The 12,693-nt window shown below is 42.1% G+C and overlaps 1 long non-coding RNA gene across 3 annotated transcripts in view; it reads right to left on the minus strand.

Annotated features, from left to right (window-relative positions):
- The window catches only part of LOC104984758, a 3,211-nt gene extending 1,920 nt beyond the window's left edge, over nucleotides 1–1,291 (minus strand). The window contains exons 1-5 of one of the 3 annotated variants that reach the window (XR_824783.1): nucleotides 1,253–1,291; nucleotides 660–730; nucleotides 475–552; nucleotides 328–389; nucleotides 1–61 (exon numbers count right to left, since the gene is read on the minus strand). This is a non-coding gene — a long non-coding RNA (uncharacterized LOC104984758). Of the gene's footprint in view, nucleotides 390–474; nucleotides 553–659; nucleotides 731–1,252 lie in introns of all 3 variants that reach the window. The other 2 variants (XR_824784.1, XR_824782.1) reach the window with 2 other exon arrangements.
- Between the last annotated feature and the right edge of the window lie 11,402 nt (nucleotides 1,292–12,693).

Below are 12,693 nucleotides of genomic sequence, written 5' to 3' on the forward strand. Positions count from 1 at the left end.
GTTTCCACCTTCGAAATGTCACAGCACACCAGGCAGACAGCAGGCAGACAGCAACCCCTCACTGTTGGCACAGAAAACCCTACTCTGTAGAATTAAGTTTTTCCTCTCTGAGACATAACCTAACAGAAATCTGTTATAAAACTTGTTCTCATATCTGAACATTAGTCTTGTCTCAGAAGCCGAATCCGTACATGCTTTTCTTCAGGTTATCAGCTTCGGGATAGGGTTCATCATTGATCAGACCAAAATCCATTACGCTACATTACACGGACATTTACCACAAACCAGACAGAATTACTGCAGCAGATGTAAGTCAGGGTAACTTACTTTAAAATGAAGCTGCTCAGTGACATCCACAGCTTCATTAGTATTCATCAACCTGCAGAATGCTGTTAAAAAACAAAAATATTTTTCTCATTTAATCTACACGTGGACTAAACATATAGACATTCGAAGTACTAGTCGAACACATACCTGGTAAGATCATCAGGTTTTAACCAAGTCATTTTCCAGCCAATATTGTCCGGCGTGTTTTGAAATGTACCTTTGCATCTTAAAAAAAAAAAAAATTTCAAATGATGCATCATCTTTACAGGTTGATCAACCTGTAAATCAACAGGTTTATTCCTTCAACTTAAAACTAAGCTCTCAACAATTACCTTAGCATCTCCACGTAACAGTTCCGCTACACCGAAATCCATTGTTTCTGCGGGAGAATCAATTTCTTAACCTGCGGAAGAATAAATATATTTAAAAATTAAGTATTGTCATAGAAGGTCATAGCTTAAGGTTTTCAGCACTAAAGCCTTCCCCTCCAACAATTCGATTTGCACACAGCGCCACCTGGGCACAATACAACTCAGTTTCACGCAGTCAGGAGCTGCCGATTTTTAAATTAACTGTTGATATGACTACGTATCTAAGGCCTGTAAGTCAACGTTAAGCGTAACTCCCGCCCCAAATCCCAGGAATGTGGTCGTTTCCCGTGCGCCGTTCAGGATTATCCAGCCGGCTTAGCAATACGGCCGCGCGCAGCGCCATGACCAGCAGCAGCCTACGCACGCCTGAACTCGAAGCCGGTCGCCACCGCGACAGGGGACACGTGGCGGTGCGGTGGCGCGTTTTCCATGTGTAAATACTCAACGCCGCACTCTAACCCTCAACTTCTGAACTCTTTTTACCGTATCGCATTCCCCAACCCAAGCTGCGCCACTCAGATTCGCGCGCACGACCGCCAACAACGCGTACTTACCTAGCAGTTACGATCTGCTCCCAAGTTCCGACGTAAAAGACCGAACAGCGCCGCCTGCAGTTCCTTATATAGTCTCTCCCGAGCCAGCCGGAGGCCGCCCCTCCCTCTCGCCTCTATTGGACCCTGGAGAGCACGGGGGCGTGGCCGGTTCCTGACGGGAGGAGCGAGAGCGCGCCAGGCGGCTCTTTTCTTTCGGGGGCTCGTTCCACGGCGTGGTGCGCGCACCGCCCCTCCGCGGCGCGCACGTCCAGCTCCGGGCGCACGCCCGCTGCTGCGCCGCTGTCCGTCGCTTCCGAGACTGGCTCTACGTGGCGTGGGAGTGGCGCCAGAATTTAAACGAACAGCCGCCTTTAGAGGCGAGGGTACCGCCTACCCAGAGCCAAGTAAGCTCCGGACGCGTAGGGTGGCTGGGGGGCGTCTGTGGACTTGAGTTTAGTAGCACAGGGCGGCTTTAGCTTGTGATGCGCTCAAGAAGTCGAGCTGGATGGTTGACTGATCCTGGGGAGTTGACGCCCTGCAGCCGCTGCGCGCGCCCTGAAAGACAAATCGCCGGGCAGAAATGCTTGGATGAAAAGTCTTTGAAAGCGCCGCGATTCTCACCTGGTCTACAGTGAGAACGCCGCGCCTCTCCGGATAGCCGACTCGCTGGGCCGCCCGCGCTCCCCTGCGCTTTACCGGACCCGCCCCACCCCCACGCCGCTGGGTGCCGGGCGCTGCTGTAAACACTGATCAGCGCAGAAAATTCTCCCCGAGACAGCAGACCCGAGAAGTACATCCTCCACTTGGCGGAGGAGAAAACTAAGGCCTGCAGTAGCCAAGTAATTTTCCTAAATTGACACAACCAAAAAAAGAAAGAAAGAAAAAAACCTTTGCTATTAAAAAATAATTTGCACTACATTCATTATAATGAATGCAGGAGAAAGATTAATTTGGGAAATTTCCCAGAATAATTTATCTAAATGACACTTTAATTCAGTAGCATTTATATATGCACGGGTGAAAACTGAAACCACTTAGCACACAAGCACGTATGTATGGGTAAATACGGGGCTTCCCAGATGGCTCAGTGGTAAAGAATTCGCCTGCCCATGCTGGAAACGGAGGAGCAGGAGGTTCTATGGCTGGGTGAGGAAGATATCCTGGAGGAGGAAATGGCTACCCACTCCAGTATTCTTGTCTTGGACTGAGGAGCCTGACTGGCTTCAGTCCATGGGGTCCCAAAGAGCCGAAGGCAACTGAGCACACATAGTAAATACATGTACTATGCACACGTGAGAGTACACGACATTTGGACATTTCAGCATCTGAAAATTCAGGTCTTCGTAGCACTCACTACTAATTATTATGTACATGTGCATTTGGTTATAGTCCTCCCTTGGTACCCCGCTCTTCATTTTTCTGCCTTACTATAGTGCCTGGCATAAAGTATATCGTCAGTAACAACTGGTTGAATCAACTAATGAATGTATGCGGTGGCTTTTTAGAAAATTAAAGTGAAAAAAATTAAAAGACTCCAGATTAAAAGACAAAGTGAAAAGCAATTTCTGTAACAGGAACCGAAGCGATGAAGTCTTTATATGGTTGGGCATTGTGTAGATTTGAAAATAGCGTTTTTTGTAATGTGCAATGTAAATTTTGCATATTGCTCACGTTTAAAAGCTAAACCAGTGCAAAAGGATATAAAAAGCAAAGTAAAAGTTCCTTTTCATATCACTGGGAATCTTTGCTATTGCAGTAATTAATAGTAATGGTTTTTGAAAATTTCTAAGCATATATAAATATATGTACACATTTTTTCACATACAAATAGGGTCTGTCCTTTTTTGCAACTTGCTTTGCCTGTCGTAAATATCATAGACCTCTTTCCATGTCAGTACATATAGATGACCTTGCTTATATCCTGCAGAGTGTTCAGTTAGATGTGTCATAATTTTATAACTTTATAGCTTTTCACTATTTCAAATACTACCAAAGTGAATTATAGATGTGTCCTAATGAACTTGTGAGAAGATTTGCAGGATCCATTTCTAGAAGTGAGTCAAAGGTTCAGTTCAGTTCAGTCGCTCAGTCGTCTCTGACTCATTGCGACCCCATGGATCACAGCACACCAGGCCTCCCTGTCCATCACCAACTCCCAGAGTTCACTCAAACTCATGTCCATTGAGTCGGTGATGCCATCCAGCCATCTCATCCCCCGTCGTCCCCTTCTCCTCCTGTCCCCAATCCCTCCCAGCATCAGAGTCTTTTCCAGTGAGTCAGCTCTTCGCATGAGGTGGCCAAAGTATTGGAGTTTCAGCTTCAGCATCAGTCCTTCCAATGAACACCCAGGACTGATCTCCTTTAGGATGGACTGCTTAGATCTCCTTGCAGCCCAAGGGACTCTCAAGAGTCTTCTCCCAACACCACAGTTCAAAAGCATCAATTCTTTGGCGCTCAGCTTTCTTTACAGTCCAACTCTCACATCCATACATGACTAATGGAAAAACCATAGCCTTGACTAGATGGACATTTGTTGGCAAAGTAAAGTCTCTGCTTTTTAACATGCTGTCTAGGTTGGTCATAACATTCCTTCCAAGGAGTAAGCACCTTTTAGTTTCATGGCTGCAGTCACCATCTGCAGTGATTTTGGAGCCCCGAAAATAAAGTCAGCCACTGTTTCCACCATGTCCCCATCTATTTGCCATGAAGTGATGGGACCAGATGCCATGATCTTCGTTTTCTGAATGTTGAGCTTTAAGCCAACTTTTTCACTCTCCTCTTTCCCTTTCATCAAGAGGCTTTTTAGTTCCTCTTCACTCTGCCATAAGGCTGGTGTCATCTACATATCTGAGGTTATTGATATTTCTCCCGGCAATCTTGATTCCAGCTTGTGCTTCTTCCAGCCCAGCGTTTCTCATGATGTGCTTTGCATATAAGTTAAATAAGCAGGGTGACAATATACAGCCTTGACGTACTCCTTTCCCTATTTGAAACCAGTCTGTTGTTCCATGTCCAGTTCTAACTGTTGCTTCCTGACATGCATACAGATTTCTCAAGAGGCAGGTCAGGTATTTCCATCTCTTTCAGAATTTCCCACAGTTTGTTGTGATCTACACAGTCAAAGGCATTGGCACAGTCAATAAGGCAGAAATAGATGTTTTTCTGGAACTCTCTTGATTTTTCTATGATTCAGCGGATGTTGGCAATTTTATCTCTGTTTCCTTCTTTTCTAAATCTACCCTGAACATCTGGAAGTTCACGGTTCACATATTGCTGAAGCCTGGCTTGGAGAATTTTGAGCATTACTTTATTAGCACGTGAAATGAGTGCAATTGTGCAGTAGTTTGAGCATTCTTTCACGTTGCCTTTCTTTGGGATTGGAATGAAAACTGACCTTTTCCAGTCCTGTGGCCACTGCTGAGTTTTCCAAATTTGCTGGCATATTAAGTGCAGCTCTTTCACGGCATCATCTTTTAGGATTTGAAATAGCTCAACTGGAATTCCATCACCTCCACTAGCTTTGTTCATAATGATGCTTTCTAAGGCCCACTTGACTTCACATTCCAGATGTCTGGCTCTAGGTGACTATCTCTTTTAAATATGGTGATGTATATGTTTCCATGCTACTGTCTCAGTTTCTCCCATCCTTCCTTTCCCCCACTGTGCCCACAAGTCTGTTCTTTATGTCTACATTTCCATTGCTGCCCTGCAAATAGGTTCATTAGTACCATCATTGGTACGAATAGTACTAATTAATATCATATGCGTTAATATACGATATTTGTTTTTCTCTTTCTGAGTTACTTCAGTCTGTATAATAGGCTCTAGGTTCACCCACCTCATTAGGACTCACTCAAATCATTCTTTTTATGGCTAAGTAATATGTGTTTTGCTAATTGGGAAATATGCATGATTGTTGTGGGTGGCCATTGTCATGCAATCAAAATGGAAAACTATTACTGCCTTTGTTCTCTTTGAATCACTGTTTGCTGTGCTGAGGACTCTCAAATTTATCTGGTCAAAAGAACAATGATTCTCTAGTTTGACTTACCAATTGAATTACTTAGAGAGCTAAGAAGTATCAGATTTCTAGTCCCTAACCTGGAGGTACTAAAGCAGAATTTTCAAAAGTGGGACCCAGGGAGCATTTTAATCAAGCATTTGGGACAGTGCTAAGAGGCCTACAGCCATAAGTGGACTATAAGCCACAAGTCTGAGCTGCATGTGTAATTTTAAATATGCTAGTAGCTACTTATAAAAAAATAGTAGATAGAATCAGATGAAATTAATTCCAATACAGTTTATTTAACCCAATAGAACCAAAATATTTTCATTTCAACAAATGATCAACATAAGTTATGTACTCAGTTCCTGAAATCCATTGTATATTTTGCACTCACAGCACATCTCTGTTTGACTGCCTGCATTTCTAGTGGAATTGCCACATGGCAAGTGGCTGTTGTACTGGACAGCCCAGGTCTAGGTTGACTCATATACATATATAAATTTGAGAATCACTGTATTAGGGTAAGTGCAGTACTGCATACCTGCCATATATTCCAGGCTTAAAAAAATAACTTCCATATTCCTTTTGACTCATAAATGAATAACTAACAAATGCAATGCAAAATGGAATGAATTTAGAGCTTGATTGTTGACAACACTGCCCTCCAGTGAATATGGGTGATGGCCATGAAGCCAGTGCATAAGTCATTCAAGACTTCTGTCTCTTCAAGGACCAGAAAAATATACTGACCAGGGAAGCCATCAATTTTTGCTTCTACACCTAAAGTTGACAAGCGAAATGCTACCAGATATTTGAAATGAGTTAAGAAAGACCATATAAGGTCAGAAATGAAATTAGATGTGTCCTTGAAAAATTTGAAGTGAAAGTGTTAGTCACTCAATCGTGTCTGACTGTTATCCCATAGACTGTAGCCCACCAGGCTCCTGTGTCCATGGGGGTTCTCCAGGCAAGAATACTGGAATTGAGTTTCCATGCCCTCCTCCAGGGGATCTTCCCAACCCAGGGATTGAAACCAGGTCTCCTGCATTGCTGGCAGATTCTTGACCACTGAACCCCAGGGAGAAGAATTTAGCATACTGAAAATAGCTTCTCATATTCTGTAGCAAACTTTCTAAGATCATCATTTTAATCATTTTTTGGAGGAAATGTCCACTGACCCCTGGCGCATGCATTGTGCTTCAGAGAAAATTAATAGGAATACACAGAAGTCCTTGCTCTTCCCTAAAGAGTAAGAAGTAACCACCCAACTTTAGACACCTCTGCCTTTTTATTTTTTAATTTTATTGGAGTATGGTTGATTTACAATGTTGTGTTAGTTTCTGCTGTACGGCAAAGTGACTCAGTTATATGTATACATATTCCACTCTTTTTAAAATTCTTTTGCCATATAATTAGAGAGTATTGAGAAGAGTTCCCTGCGCTATACGATAGGTCTTTGGCAATGGCACCCCACTCCAGTACTCTTGCCTGGAAAATCCCATGGAAGGAGGAGCCTGGTGGGCTGAGGTCCATGGGGTCGCTAGGAGTCAGACACGACTAAGTGACTTCACTTTCACTTTCACTTTCATGCATTGGAGAAGGAAATGGCAACCCACTCCAGTGTTCTTGCCTGGAGAATCCCAGGGACAGGGGAGCCTGGTGGGCTGCCGTCCAAGGGGTTGCACAGAGTTGGACACAACTAAAGCGACTTAGCAGCAGCAGCAGCAGCAGTGTAGACATGTCTGCTTTAAAAATCAGACATTCATTAAAACTTTTGAGTAAGATTATAGTATGAACCTAATAGAGTTTTATGAAGTGTTTGGAGGGAGGGAAAGATTAAAAAAAACAATTCAAAAATTTAGTGCAATCATTTAGCTGAGATATTATGAAGGACACCACTGTAATATTGACCATAGGAATGGAAGGCAGGGAAGAAAACATCATAAAGTGAGAACTTAAGTGTCATTAGGTTCTTGTATGCATTGGATCATGTAAACTTCAAGACAGTCCTGCTTTGTACTTTAAAGAGGAGGAAAAGGAGGTACAGAAATCTCAGTTAACTAATTCCCAGGTCTTTCTGACTCCAGACAAATAATCCTGTCCCTGGAGCATGATATGGCGGTGTTGAAGGAGGAAATGATAGGATGTGGTGGTCTGTGGGGAAAGAGAGGAGGTGGAGTGCAACCTAGGGAGCCAAGAGAATAGCAGCGTCAGTGACAGAAAGAGGCAAGTCAGATACTACTGATTTGGGAGCAGGAAAAAAGAAGATTCCGTTTTGGTTGTGTTAGATTTTAGAGGGAACACTTGGTTACATTTGTCCAGTGGACCATCAGAAATGTAGAACTGAAGCCCAAGAGAAAACTCAGGGCTAGAGAAGGATCATTTGGCAAACTAACAGTTGATGATGAGTGAAGTCGTGCACAAATGAGTGTAGAGAGGAAAAAAAGGGGCCTAAAATCAACACCATAGTGTGTGCAGATATCCTGTAGTAGATAACATTTGATAACACATAGTCAATACACATAAAGATCTGGTTAGATTATGAATGTATGAGAAAAAATTCACTTTTACAGTTTTTGGTTAAGTCATGGGAAATATATATATGCTATGTTTAAGTGCTCGTGTGCGTGCTAGATTGCTTCACTTGTGTCTGACTCTTTGTGACCCCATGGCCTGTAGTATGCTAGGCTCCTCTGTTCACGGGACTCTCCAGGCAAAGATACTGAAGTGGATTGCAATGCTCTCCTCCAGGCGATTTCCCAACCCAGGGATCAACACACATCTCTTACGTCCCCTGCATCAGCAGGTGGGTTCTTTATCACTAGCGCCACCTGGCTATGTTAAGTAGTATAAACATAATTAACTTGTTCTTGGGTGGAAAAAAAAAAAGTCAGCTTTCAGAAACAAGAACTATCTGATAAGGGATAATGTCCAAAAAATATGAAGAACTCATGCAACTCAATAGAAAAACCCCCTAACAATCCAATTTAAAATGGATAGAGGATCTAATAGATTTTTCTGAAGATCTACAGATTGGTAACATGTACATGAAAAGTACATCACTAAAAAATCCACCTGCAATGTGGGTGACCTGCCTGGATTCGATCCCTGGTTGGGAAGAGCCCCTGGAGAAGGGAACAGCTACCCACTCCAGTACTCTGGCCTAGAGAATTCCATGGACTGTATAGTCCACGGGGTTGCAAAAAGTCGGACATGACTTAACGACTTTACTTAATTATCAGAGAAATATAAATCAAAACCACAGTGAGAAATCACCTCACACCTGTTAGAATGGTTGTTCTCAAAAGGACAAGAGGTAAAAAATGCTAGTGATGATGTAGAGAAAAAGGAAGCTTTGTGCACTGTTGGTGGAAGGTAATTTGGTACAGCCACTATGGAAAAAAGTATGGAGGTTCCTCAAAAATTCAAAATAGAACTGCCATATAATCCAATAATCCCACTTCTGGATATTTACCTGAAGAAAAAAAAGCACTGATTTGAAAAGATACATGCACCCCAATATTCAGAACAGCATTACCTACAGCAGCCAAAATCCAGAAGCAATTCAAGTGTCCATCAGTGGATGAATGGTTAAAGAAAATGTAGTATATGTACACCGTGGCATATTATTCAGCCACAAAAAAGTATGAAATCTTAACAATGGATCTTGAAGGGCCATACTGTAAGACCAATGACCAATACTATATGATTTTACTTATATGTGGAATCTAAAAAAAAGAAAGAGAAGGAAAAAAATTCAAACTCAAAAAGAACAGATCAGTGGTTGCCAGAGGTGGGGGATGGAGGGTGGGTGAGAAGGCTGGAGGAGCTCAAAAGATACAAACTTCCAGTTATAAATAAGTAATGGGGATGTCACATACAGTATAGTGACTATAGTTAATAATGTTGTATTGCATATTTGAAACTTGCTAAGAGAGTAGACATTAAAAGTTCCTATTATAAGAAAAACAATTCTGTAACTGTATGGTGACAGATGTCAACTAGATTCATTGTGGTGATCAGTTTGCAGTACATACAAATACAGAATTTTTACATTGTACAGCTGCAATTAATATAATGTTGTTTGTCAACTGTACCTCAATAAAAATTTTTAAAATATGAGAATTAAAGAATCTATCTCTTAGTATAATATTCTTTTTTCTAGTGTCTAAAACTGAACTAGTAAACTCTAGGTTTAATTGTAGGACAGACCACGGTAAATTAAAGAAAATCTTGTGAATACTTCATGAAATAGTAGAGTGTTAAATACACGAAATAGTAAAGCTAAAGAGCTAAATTGGGGGGAAATTACATATATGTGAAAAAATCAATAAGGCAGTTTGATACCTTAGCTGGAAATCCACAGGAGAGGTTAGGACTTGAGTGTCATTGGCTGGAATAAGCTATTTAAAAAACGATAGTGAAATCATCAGGGAAAGAGTATAAACAAAGAGAAAGCCCAAGACAGAGTCTTGGAGCACTTGAGAGTTCCAGCAGACATGGAAGTGCTGGAAAAGGAAGCGCCTTGTGGGGAAAGCTGGAGAGTGGGATATCTCAGAAAGAAAGTGAAGAGATTCAGGGAGAGATAGGTCAGTTAGCATGAATGCTTCTGAAAGGTCAAGTAAGATAACAGAAATGACCCTTGGGTTTGGAAGTGTGAGGATCACCAGTAAATAGTTTCAAGAGGAATAGCGGCTACAGAAGCACAGTTGAAAAAGACTGAGGAGTAAGTGAGGTGAGAAAGCAAAAATGGCTCTGTACACAGAGACAGAGAATTGTAAGGTTGAGGGGATGCTTTTGATTTCTCTTTCTTTTTTCTTTTTTAAATTATGAAAGTTTGATAACACATTTACAGGAGACCTAAAAAATACAGAACACAGCTACATATAGTTCCATTATATATTACAATCCTTTTTTAAGTAGATAATAAGATTTTTAGTTGGAGTTTCAATATCAAACTCTCAAAAATTAATTGAGTATACATAAAAGTAGAAGAATATAGTAGACCTGAAAAGCATCATGAACCAATTCAACATAATTCAGATTTATACAATTTTCACTTTACAGTAGGATACAAATTCTATTCAAGTTCCCATAGATTATAAACCAGGAGACATTGGAACATATCCAGAGACATAAAACAAGGTGCAAAAGTGTCATAGTCTAAAGATGTTGAAATGATACAGAGTCTGTTTTCTTACCACTGTGGAATTATGTTAGATATCAATATCAAAAGATACCTGAACACAACCCACAGACTTTTATGTGCAATGTGACGTTTACCAAGAGAGATCTCTGACTTAGCCAGTGAAAGCCTCAATAAAGTTAGAGGACTAAAAAAACACAGACAGTGATTGCAGAGAAGAAAATATTTAAATGAGAAATTAATATCAGCAAGAGAAATTAATATCAAAGATACTTTTAAAAACTCTATGTATTTGTAAATTAAATGGGGGAACTCCTTTTTAAATTGGAGATGGTGGAGCATCTTTATATGTTCATAGGATTGATTTAGTAGAGAGTGGAGGATTATGATGCTGGAAAATGAGGCAAAAGTTACAGGAGCAAAATCTTTGAGAAGATGAGATTTTTCCAGAGTACAAACGGAGGTTTTTGTAGCCTTTGAGTGTTAGAACAGGGTTAAGGTAGATATTGGAAAAAGCAGTCGCAGGTAGCCTGTTGAAACTTGCATAACTGCATAAGAGCATGCCTTGGGCTTGGAATGTTCTCTTACATGGAAATAGGAAGTCCTCACAGCCTGTGCCGGCTATGATTTGTACTTTCTTCATTCTGCTTTAAGCATGGGCATTGTGTGACTTCCAGGCAACCCCACTGCTATATCTGTTCCTCATGGGGAGAGAAGGGGGTTCTTCACCACCACAGGAAGGGTACATGTAGACCGTCTTCCCTCTGTTGGCTAAGGGGCAAGAGGCGCTGGCTGTGGGAGAGCCACACTCACTACTGAGGCTGACCCTGCTCTGTTCTCTGTATGAGTGAAGCGTTTCATCCAGTGCCTGTGAGTTGTGTCTTTCTTGGCAGCTCTGATGCCTGAAAACTCTGCAGTATGTTGACATCTTGCTGCTGCTTCTTCTGGTGGTAGGCAACAGGTAACAACACTTGCTTGACAGTCTGGTGCAGTGAGCAAAGTCACCCACAAAGTACAACATGGCACAAGTTTCATCAGTGCAGCCATTCAGGCTGGTGCCACCTCCCTGCAGGAGATGGACTCCCTCTAGTTGACTGGGGTTGAGTAAGATGTTGACAGTCTCCTGGTCAACAAGGATAAACTGGGTGATGGACGAGGGCAGAATGCAAGAGGTGGGCCCTAAAATTTTTTTGGAAAACTAACCCAGCTTCTAGCTACCTTCATACTCCCACACCAGCCTCTAACTTCCACATGCAAGGGGTTGTAGATGACACCCAAGGGGAGTCAAAGGCCCCTGTTTAGGAAGCTCTGCTTGATCTAGGTCTCTCTCTCTCTCTCTCTTTTTTATCTCTTAAAAGCCCCAAGTAAAGCTAGTTTTCACTCAACACAAAGCCACTCATGGTGTTGCTGAAAAATGTAACTCATGAAATGAGGTCCTTCTCCGAGAATGAAATATGAAAACTGAAAAACAGATAAGAGGCCAGGTGAGGCTCATGTGACTTAGACAGGGCACCTGTTTGATAAGGAGGCCTTGCAGCCCTACATATCTCAGACTGAGTGCTGCAGTCCAGGAAAACTAACTACTGACCTCTTATTACAGTGTGCTTTTGGAACATGGCAACTAACAGGGCAGAGACAGAGGTAAGCCAATGTAACTCCTCCTTTTTTTTTTTTTGCTATGCCACACAACTTGTAGGATCTCAGTTTCCTGACCAGGGATTGAACATGGGCCATGGCAGTGAAAGCTCAGAATCCTGACCCCTGTGCCACCAGGGAACTACCCAATGTTGCTCTAGATCGGGATTGCAAAGGGTATGAGCATGGTGTTCCCAACAGTGGCAATGTCCCTAAAACTAGGAGCTCCTGGAAAAACATTCATAAAACCATTGCTCCATTTCAGGTAAAAGCCATAGATACTGACTGACTATAGAGCCCTGACGCTGGGAATGTCGAACAATGCAGTGGAGGCCTTCATGCGACAAGGGCCTCTCCAGGAGGACTCTATTATCCTTACTGTTGTCCTCTAAAAGAACTATGGGCAAGAAGTAGAAAAGTTCCACTGAATGTCCTGTTTGAGATAAAAGCAAAAGAATGGTTTCAGTAGTTTTCATCAACTTGAGCTGAACAGAGAAACCAACAATGGGAAGCCGTGCCCAGGGTCCAAAAGGGAACTCAAGAGTCCGACAAGCGAGGAATACAGGAGAGAATAGGGTCGACCCACAGAGCAATATGGCTTTGGTAGTTAACACTGGATAGACAGGGACTTCCCTGGGGCCTGGAGGTTAAGAATCTATCTCCCAATCCAAGGGA

Source organism: Bison bison, unplaced genomic scaffold (assembly GCF_000754665.1).
Source record: "Bison bison bison isolate TAMUID 2011002044 unplaced genomic scaffold, Bison_UMD1.0 scf7180017864035, whole genome shotgun sequence".
Lineage (NCBI taxonomy): Eukaryota > Metazoa > Chordata > Mammalia > Artiodactyla > Bovidae > Bison > Bison bison.